Source organism: Nelumbo lutea, chromosome 2, assembly GCF_056320005.1.
Source record: "Nelumbo lutea isolate HS-2025 chromosome 2, American lotus-T2T, whole genome shotgun sequence".
Lineage (NCBI taxonomy): Eukaryota > Viridiplantae > Streptophyta > Magnoliopsida > Proteales > Nelumbonaceae > Nelumbo > Nelumbo lutea.
In genome coordinates, this window is record NC_142685.1 from 6,333,691 (window position 1) to 6,343,500 (window position 9,810).

Consider the following 9,810-nt stretch of genomic DNA (forward strand, 5'->3'; position numbering starts at 1 on the left):
CATATCATAATTAATGGCTAAATTTAAATTATTTTCCTGAGAGGTCCGAAGATTTAATCTAGGGGTAGGCTGAAGAGAATTTTGAAAGATTTTATTTACCCCTGAAAGGATCTGCATAGATAATGAATGTTTCTGTTCAAAAATCTTTTTGTTTTTGGCAAATCAAATATAGTAGCAAGCAATTGCAAACCAACTTAAAACTTGGAGGAAAAGAGTATTGATGCTGCTCAATCCGATGTGGTGTATGAACTAAGGAGAGCAACCAGATAGTCCTTGATGGCAGGGCGAGGCCGAGCTACAAGGACAAGTCCACACTTCAAGGCCTGTGATCAAGGAAATAGAAGTCAGAAGCCCGAGGAGTTATCCCTAAGTAAGAACTCCAACGCTCAAGTCAGTAGGAGGTGGTGGGATGACCGGGCCGAGCTATAAGGATGTCGGTCTGAGCTAAGTAGCAGTGTAGGTCTTAGAAGTTGGGTCCCTTACCTCGAGCATGGAGTACCTTCGTACCTTCTTATAGCCAAAGATCTGTGTCCTGGTCGGATTGGGCTTCCGGGGTTGTCGTGATGAAGTTAGCCGCCAAGGTATTCGGGATAGAGTCCCATTCCCCAGCGGAGTCGTCTTCCTTATTCCTCTTTATCCATAGTTGTGCTCATCCATATAATGTATAGTTGACATGGCTGGAAGGATAAGATGGGGTGCCACAGTAATAGCGTAGTTTGGCCGAGCTAGCCCGACATGGTCAAGCTATGCCGATGTGGCCGAGTTAGGATGACATGGCAGGGCGATAGTTGGGCAGCCATGTGTCTCGTAGGGTCAGCTCAGCCATGACCCGAACACCACTCCCCCAGTTTTGAAGTCGATGAATGAAGTTTCCTAGGTTCGTTGCCCGGTTGAGGAACTTTTGAGCATGCGTATCGTCCGCGCCCTGTTGGTCGTTGTTGAGGAGTCCTCCGATCGTCAGTTGTAGAACTTAAATAAGAACCGAAATTTTGGTCCCCAAACCATTCCCCTAGTTCTGTTGTTGAGGAGGGGGAATGCTCGGCCATACTACTGTGCGGCCTTGTGGCCGTAAGCCGCCTAGTTCGAGGATTTAAGTGGCCTAGCCGAGGATTTGTTGTCGAAGGCTGGACCGGTACGGTGGGTCTCTACGTCGAAGGTTGGACTGGTACAGTAGTTGAACCGGCACAATTAATGGGCGCAACCACTACCTGCCGAGGGTGCCGCTTTGGTTTCCGAGGTTTCCTATCATACGTTATTGGTCGCGTTGGTTGGCCTTCTGAGGCATTGTCAAGGGTGTTTCATCTGCACCGTTGATCTCTCCTCGGTTTGTGCCCCTGATAGTTATAAAAGGGAAAAGGGGTCCCCCCTCCCTATCCTCAATATCGCTTGCAAGAGTTTAGCATCCACTTCTCGACAGATTCGTCAATCACATAGTTCGGTAGATAGATCGGTAGACAGCTTGGTGGATAGCTCAATAGCTCTCATTCTTTAGCTCCGCAAATTGCCCAATATGTCCTCTTCATCTCGTCGGTCCTTTTCCTCATCTAGGTCCTCCAGTAGTTCTGGTTCCAACTTTTGTCGCGACTCGACCTACGAGCCTGATCTGAGAGACTTCGTGGCTGCCGAAATTGAGGAAGCCAAGGCTGGTCCCTCTGGGAGAGAGACGGAGCTTCCTCTTCGGGTAGGTTGCTAGTTCGGTACCACACCCGGGGATATGGCTCGGATCCGAGCTACGTATGCCATTCCCGCGGAATTCCAAATAAGGTGTCCACTGCCTGGGGAGAAGGCCGTTGATGCTCAGCCCGGTGAGTTGTGTGTTTATGAGCACAACTTGGAGGTTGGGCTGAGGTTCCCGTTGAGTGAGGGGTTTGTCGAGGTGGTAAACTAGTACATGGTGTTGCCAGTGCAGCTGATGCCAAACTCCTTTAGATTTTTGCTCGACCTTATGCCCTATTACGCCATCCGCGATATCGAACTAACCCTAGGGATGGTGGGCTCTACGCTCCAACAGAAACACCAACATGGGTACTATTACTTCTCCACCTGGTGGAACATTCGGTCGTTGGTCGGGGCCCCTTCTTCTGTGAAGCACTGGAAGGAGTCATTCTTCTCTGTGTGAATCCCCGGGGGTCTCCCTTTTCCTGCCAAGCTGTGGGGGCCGAGGACGTCTCTGTCGCAGCCCCAATGGTTAGTGCTTACTTGGGAGGAGAGGTCAGCCCTGAGCATGATCCACGAAATCGACGTTATCGCGTACACATGCTCAGAGATGTTGATTCTCGTCGGGCTGATGGAAATGGTGGCTGGTCTGTTTCCTTTTACTTTTGTTTGTCGAGTTGAATTTACCTTGCCTACTTTGTACTTATCTTGGGTATCCTATGTTGCGGGTGTGAGCATGACCAGCGAGGAAGAATTTGTTTGTCGGATGAAGGCACTCCAACAAAAGCAGGAATGAGCCGATGTGCAAGCTCGTCTCGAAGTAGATGAGCAGCCACGATCCAAAAACAGGGTGGCTCATCGGCGAAGAAAAGATTGGCAACGAGAGGTCGAGGAGGAGGACGTTGTAGTGGTTGACCCCAAAGGGGTCCGTCGTCCCGCTGGTGCATCAATAAATGAGGCAAGAAGCAGCTTGGATCTGCACGTGCCAAGGTGGTCAGTTCGCATGGACAATAGCTGGAGACGCCCGGGGTTCCAGAGCAGTTATTGCGGGGAATCATGACCATGTCCATAGTTTGGGAACCGGTCAGGGTCAGTAACGGGGCCTTGGAATGTGCGTTGCTTCAGTCTGCTGCCCAGGTAAATCCTCTTCTTCTTATTCCTTGTGTTTTGCTCTCCTTTTCAGTGTACTTATCATATTTGTCTGCAGAATGCTTGCGCGGCGATCGCGTTGGTTGATCATCTCCGGAACGTTCGATCATCATACGAGTGAGAACACTTCGAGTATCTATAGCAGAAGGCCCAGTTGGCCGAGCTCCAAGCTAGTGGGGAGAGGTCGGCCGCGTTGGAGAGGGAGGTGGTCGAGCTAAAGGCGCAATTGGCTGAGCAGGCTGGTCTTGTTCGAGAGCTAAAGCGGGAGATTGTCGAGCTCAAGGCTGAGCGAGACAAGCTCCGGCAGGAGGCCGCTGAGGCAATCAATGAGTACAAGGCATTGGAGGAGATGCAGCTGCACATGGACGAGTATGTCAAGGCCTCCTTTGCGGCTGGGTTCAACCTTTTCCGACAAAGGATCCTTCGCCGTCACTCGGAGTTTCACAAGGCTGGGGCGCCTTTGATCCAAATTCTCCACAAGGGTCTGCTGAGGGAGTTGAGGATAAGGCCGAAGCTACTCTTGGTGCTGTTGATTCTGCCGCCGAGGACTGATCAACGGCCTCCTATGTTCATTATTTCCTGCGTTTGTTTGTTTTTTTTTTTTGTTTTTTTTGTGTTGGCTCAGTATGTCGAGCCTTAAACGATGTAATAGACCATCTAAAGTTGAAGCATGCCTGGCCAGGCTATTACACACGCCGAGCCGAGCTATGCCTCAACATCCTTTTACTTGTACCATTTTTCTTTCACTGGTCCAGGTGAGGCCAGTCGGGCTCACGTTTAGGCTTAGCCGTTTCCCAACTAGCTCAGATGTTAAGCCAGCGGTAGTGCAGAGTTCCTTGACTGCCCTCTGGCCTTGGTGGGCGGGGGCTATCTTCCACCACGTTTAGGCTCAGCCGTTGGCAACTGAGTCAGGTAGCTTGCTTGGCAATGTGCTGCCGAGCTGGGCGTAATGGGCTCAGTCGTTGGGGATCAATAGAGTCAACTTAGTTGGCAACGCAACTTAGCATGTGCGTGTGTAGTGTGTGCAGTGGTCGTGGGCACGCCTCTGGGTCGAAGAAGTAGCTTAAAAGGAGACTTTCATTGCTTGTGGGTATACTGGTAGTACATCCTGAGGTTTCCTGAGTTCCAACTCCTTGGAATTGGTTGACCTTCGAGGTCATCGTCTATAAGCATCTGATCTGAGGACTCTAGTGACCCTATACGGCCCTTCTCAGTTTGGTATGAGCTTTCCTTCTCCTGGTGTGGGTACAATGACTTTGCGTAGAACGAAGTCACTTGTCTTGATTCGCGTCTTCTTACCTTAGAATCATAATGTCATGCCATCTTTTACTGTTGTGCAACCATCTTCACATGTGCTCGGTCCTGAGCTTCTTCTACTAGGTCCAATTCTACAAGTAGATCTTCGTCATTCTGTCTCTCGTCAAAGAGCTCGGTCCGAAGGGTTGGGGAGCCTATCTCCACCAGAGGGCTTCGAACTTTTTATCAGTGAACTGTGTTCCTTTGTCTGTGATGAATATGCACGGGATACCAAAGCGGAAGATGATTCCCTACCAAAGGAAGTTTCGGGCATTGTGTGCAGTGATGCGCGCCAAGGCTTCGGCTTCTACCCACTTTGTGAAGTAGTCCCTCCTCCGAGGAGGAACTACTTCTAAGAAACCGCGGTGGGGAAGGGCTCAAGGATGTCCATTACCCATTGGGAAAACGTCCATGTGCTAGCGATCGGTCTCAAAGGGGCCGCAAGCTGGTGATCTAGATTAGAGTGACATTGGCAACTATCGCACTTTCCAGACAAACGAGGCGGCATCCTGCTTCATCGTTGACCAGAAATACTCATGTTGGAGTGCCTTATGGGCTAGTGTGCATGCACCAGGGTGATCTCCACAAATGCCCATATGTATTTCCCTAAGGACATTGTCTGCCTCGGCTAGGGGGAGGCACCTCAAGTAGGGAAACGTGTGGGAACGACGGTAGAGTTGACCCTGTATCAAGCAATACATGGCTGCTCTGTCTTGGAGTCTTCTTGCTTTTGCTCGATCCTCCGGGGAGGTGCCTTCTCGAAGATACTCGATTATGGGATCCATCCAAGATGAGCCATGTTGCACTAGAAGGATGAGGGCGGCTAGTGGTGCAATGCTCGGATGGGCCAGCATGTCTAGCTGGACAGTTGAGTCAAGGTCAGTCTACGACGAGCTTTGAAAGTGCGTCGGCTCGAGTGTTCTGACTTGAGGGATCTGCTGGATGTCGAAGTGCTCGAGCTGCTGAATGAGCAACTACACCTTCTGTAGGTAGCTCGCAATAGAGGGAGTCCGAGCCTCAAACTGGCCATGGATTTGGTTGACCACGAGCTGAGAGTCGCTAAAGACCTCGATTCGTCGTGCCCCAAGGTCTAAAGCAAGGCGGAGCCCAACAATTAGGGCCTCATACTCAACCTCATTGTTGGACGCTTTGAGCTCGAACTTGAGGGCGTGTTCCAATACTATGTTGTCCTGGCCAAGGAGGATAAGGCCAACGCCGTTGCCCTGTTGGTTCGATGAGCCATCAACATGGAGGGTCCATATTGGGGGTAGTGGGGCCGGTTCCTCCACGGTAAATGTACATTCTGTGATGAAATTTGTCAAGGCCTAGGCCTTGATTGTCGGTCGGAGTGCATACTTGATGTCGAATTCACTCGGCTCCACGTTCCACTTGACTAGGCGACTCGACACTTTCGGTCTCTATAGTACCTGCTTGAGGGGCTGGCTGGTGAGTACTTGAACACTTTGGGCCTGGAAGTAGGGTCAGAGTTTCCTAGCTGTGGTGACGAGGGCCAAAGCCAACTTTTCGAGATTGGAGTATCGGGTCTCTGCATCGTTGAGGACCTTGCTGGTGTAGTAGATCGACCTCTATACTCGGTCCTCTTCTTTGACCAATACTGACCTGACAACCTCATCCCCGACCGAAAGGTAGAGCAATAACTTGTCCCCTGTGCTTGACTTAGTTAGGAGGGGCGGCGAGCTCATGTACTACTTTAGTTCCTGGAAAGACTGCTTACACTTTTTTGTCCAATGAAAGTCCTTTGGCCGTTTGAATGCTTTGAAAAAGGGGAGGCACCGGTCCACGGACTTGGACATAAACTTGCCAAGGGCGGCTATTCTCCTTGTGAGCCGTTGCACTTCTTTGTGGGCCTGGGGGGATGGCATGTCAAGAATGGCTTTTATCTTCTCTGGATTTGCTCTTTACGAGCATATCATCGACATATGCCTCCACGTTCCTATCGAGCTGCTCTTTGAATACCTTGTTCACCAACCGCTGATAGGTAGCACCGACATTTTGAGGCCAAAGGGCATTACCTTATAGCAGTACAGGCAGCGGTCAATGATAAAGGTCGTTCACTCTTGGTCGTCTTGGTCCATCCGGATCTGGTTGTAGCCTGAGAAGGCGTCCATGAAGTTTAGGAGCTCATGTCCTACTGTTGCGTTGATGAGCTAGTCGATCCGTGGCAGGGAAAATCTGTCTTTGGGACAAGCCTTATTTAGGTCAATGAAGTCAATGCAGATTCTCCACTTTCCGTTGGCCTTCTTCACCATTACTACATTGGCCAGTTAGTCAGGGTATTTGACTTCCCTAATGAAGCCGGCATCGAGCAACTTCTGTACTTCCTCAGCGATCACTTGCCACCGTTCTGTGATGAAGTTCCTCTTCTTTTGCTTCACAGGTCGGTAATGGCAATGAAGAGGCTCAAGAACGCCAACCCATGTGCGAGGAAGGAATTCGAACAATATATGGGTTTGATTAGGAAGCTCAGACATCCTAACCTGGTTCATCTCAGAGCTTATTACTAATTTACTACGCCAAGGAGGAGAAGCTCCTCGTCTACAATTACCTCTTCAATGGAAGCTTGCATTCTCTTCTCCATGGCAATTTCTCACTGTTAGCGTCTTTATTCAATAAAGCTGAGCATGGATTAACTTTTGGGTTGATTTGAATCAAAGAATCGAGGACAAAGGAGGATACATCTGAACTGGATGACGAGGATTAGCTTGGTGTTAGGAGCTTTTCGTGGGCTTGCTCGGATTCAAGAGGAGTACAGTAGGTTGAAGATACCGCACGGGAATGTGAAGTCATCGAACGGGTTGAAGATACCGTTGAGCCGGTTGCCATGGAGCTATCGGTTCTGTTCAAAAAAAAAATTTATAAAATTAATTTTTATTTAAAAATATTGTTAGCAATCATAAAGTTTCGATCGATTGCAGGTGATGAGAAAATGAGAGCATATTGACGTGTCAAAATTTTTAATGGATTCGAAGAGAAAATCCTTCAAGTCCAAACGCACTGAATTCGGACTGGCGACCGACTGCTAGATATGATTGACAATAATATTTTTAAATAAAAATTGATAAATATAAAATTTCTGTAAAGAAATGAAATTTAACTAAATATTGAGAGAAAGGTCGAAACCCTCGTGTTCTCATGCTCGAACCATTCTCCCCCAACCATTAATGGGAAGACAAAACCTTTCTCGCTATTATAGCTTTGGATTTACAAGACAAATCCTCACATTCTCAATCCAAATCCAACTCAAGCCTTGCTCCTCCGACCATTAATGGGAAGACAAACCTGGTTCTCAGTTCTGGCTTTGGATTTGCAAGACACGAGAAGTCTCTTCTTCCTCCATACTAAGCTTCTGAAAGTAAAAATAATAGCTCCAATTCTCCAAATATATTTTTTCAAGAAAAGTATATTCAAGCAGTCATGCTGTCACGCACAGGGTTTTCTTGCATGATAGGCTCTTAAAAATTTTCTATTTTCAAAGGATTCTAGGGTTTCAAATTTTAATACGAAGAACTGAAAAAGTGGTATTGGGGATTTTCAGACAGAAATCAGTGAGTTCATTAATTTGGTCGGTGTTGACAACTTGCCAAGATGAGTTAAAATAAGGACCTTCAGTCTTGCAAAGGATTCTTGGACACAAATCAGTGGGGTCATTAGCTTTTTCGTTCTCAGTTTCTGCTTTCTATATTTTGGGGTTTCATTCACCTTTGAACACTTTGTTGTTTGAAACTTTCCGTTAATACCATTGCTGTCATTGCTAAAATCTATGGTTGTCGTTTTATTGCAGTTTGAACATCATTGATAAAGCTTGTTGTTGTTACTGGTTGGGGGGATAAGGTTTGAGTCACAGGGCTCTCTAGAGACTGCTTTGCAAGTCTTTTTGGAAAGTTGCAGAATGTAGAATTTTTTTTTTTTATATATATCTTTTATCAATTTTTATTTAAGCTCCTACCGGTTGTAAGTGATGGCCGGTTAAGCATGAAATGATGTGTCCAAATTTTAGTTGCCTGGAAGAGAAAATCACTTCGAGTCCAAATGCACTGAGTTCGGACTGTGGGTAGGGCATGTTTTTGATAATCGAATCGAATTGGATTTGAACCATATATCCGATTGTTTAAACAAATGGAATTCGGAGACGCCGTATTTTCTATCCGATTTTGGATAAATGGATTGGATCGAGCCTATATCCAAATTTGATTTTATTACATTTGAATTCAAATTGGATCATATCTAGCGGATTCTTTGAATTCTGATTATAATTGGATATTAAATAGTATAAATAAATTAGACTAAAAATGATTAAAATATTATATATTATTAATAAGATAAGTTAAAAATGGCTTTATCACCATATCTTATGAATAAAATGAATTAAAAATTATTTTTATAAAACTTGAACATATGACAATTTAGTGAAAATAAAATGTTAAAATAAATTTCAATCACATATATAATATAACTTTTAAGTATATATGAGCATATGTAAATTTCTTAAATTATCCTTATGATTTAGCTAATTGACTAAGTGTACCATTATTGTTTGAAAATTGATTGGCGCTACCCTTATTGTTTCAAAAAATTACCATTACCGTTAAAATATTAACAGAAGGGCTGAAATGCCCATTTAGCCCTTACATCAAATCGGAAGCTCATCTCGTTCCCCTTCATCTTCCTCGATCTGTCTTCGCGTGCCCAGGTCCATATCTGGGTTTTGAGATGAGGTAGGCAGCTATGAAGACATAGATGCAGATTTGAGTAGCAGTGGTGTCCAAGAAAGGAGAAACACCACTCTAGAAGTTGCAGTTGAGTTAGTTTCAAACAGTGTTGTGTGAGTTGCTTTTAGTGGTTCGGTCGCAAGCTTTGGGCTACTCTCAACAACTCAGCAGTTGGGTCGTGAGCTTAGGCCTCTCTCTCTCTCTCTCTCTTGCCTCGTTCCCGGAGAGCGTCAATGGCAACGACAGTTTCCTCCGATGGGGATAGGAATGGAGATTGTTTTGGTAGGGCGGAGACGGGGACGAGGATTAATAGGAATCCTCAGTTGGGGTTGGGATGGGGATTGAGGTCCCAGCCAATTATAATATATATATTAAAATATATTTTAAACATTATTTATAATTTAATTTTTTTATTTATTTTAAGCAAATTTATTTTTCTTAGAAAAAAATAATGTTATTTGAAAACATTTTGGGAATTTGGGTCCCATGAGGAACCCATCTCCATCGGGGATTGGGGATAGAGGACAAATTTTATCCCAAATAGGAATCAGGGACGGGGATGAAGTTAATTTTAGAATCAGAGTGGGAAACGAGAAATATGATTCCTACCCTAAATCCACCCCGAACCCGCCCCCCGTTGCCATTCCTAAGCGGCGGCAAAAGTAATCTCTCTCCTCCTTGTTTCTCTCCTCATCCATCAAACCAAACCTGACACTCAAACATACAACTTGGGCGTATTCCCCTTTGTTGTAGCGTTCGCTTTTCAGGACAAGACTAAGATCGTGAAGCTCGATTATTATGGCATCTTCATATTTTCCATGTTCTTTGCTTTGTTTTTCTCAATCATTTTACTCTGAACCGGTATTTGGATAACCATCCTAAGATGTGGCTTCCGGGTTATTCTCTATGATATCTTTGAAGTCAATTCAGATCAGCCATTCATGGCATTCATGGCATCGTCGAACACTGCTGCTACAAA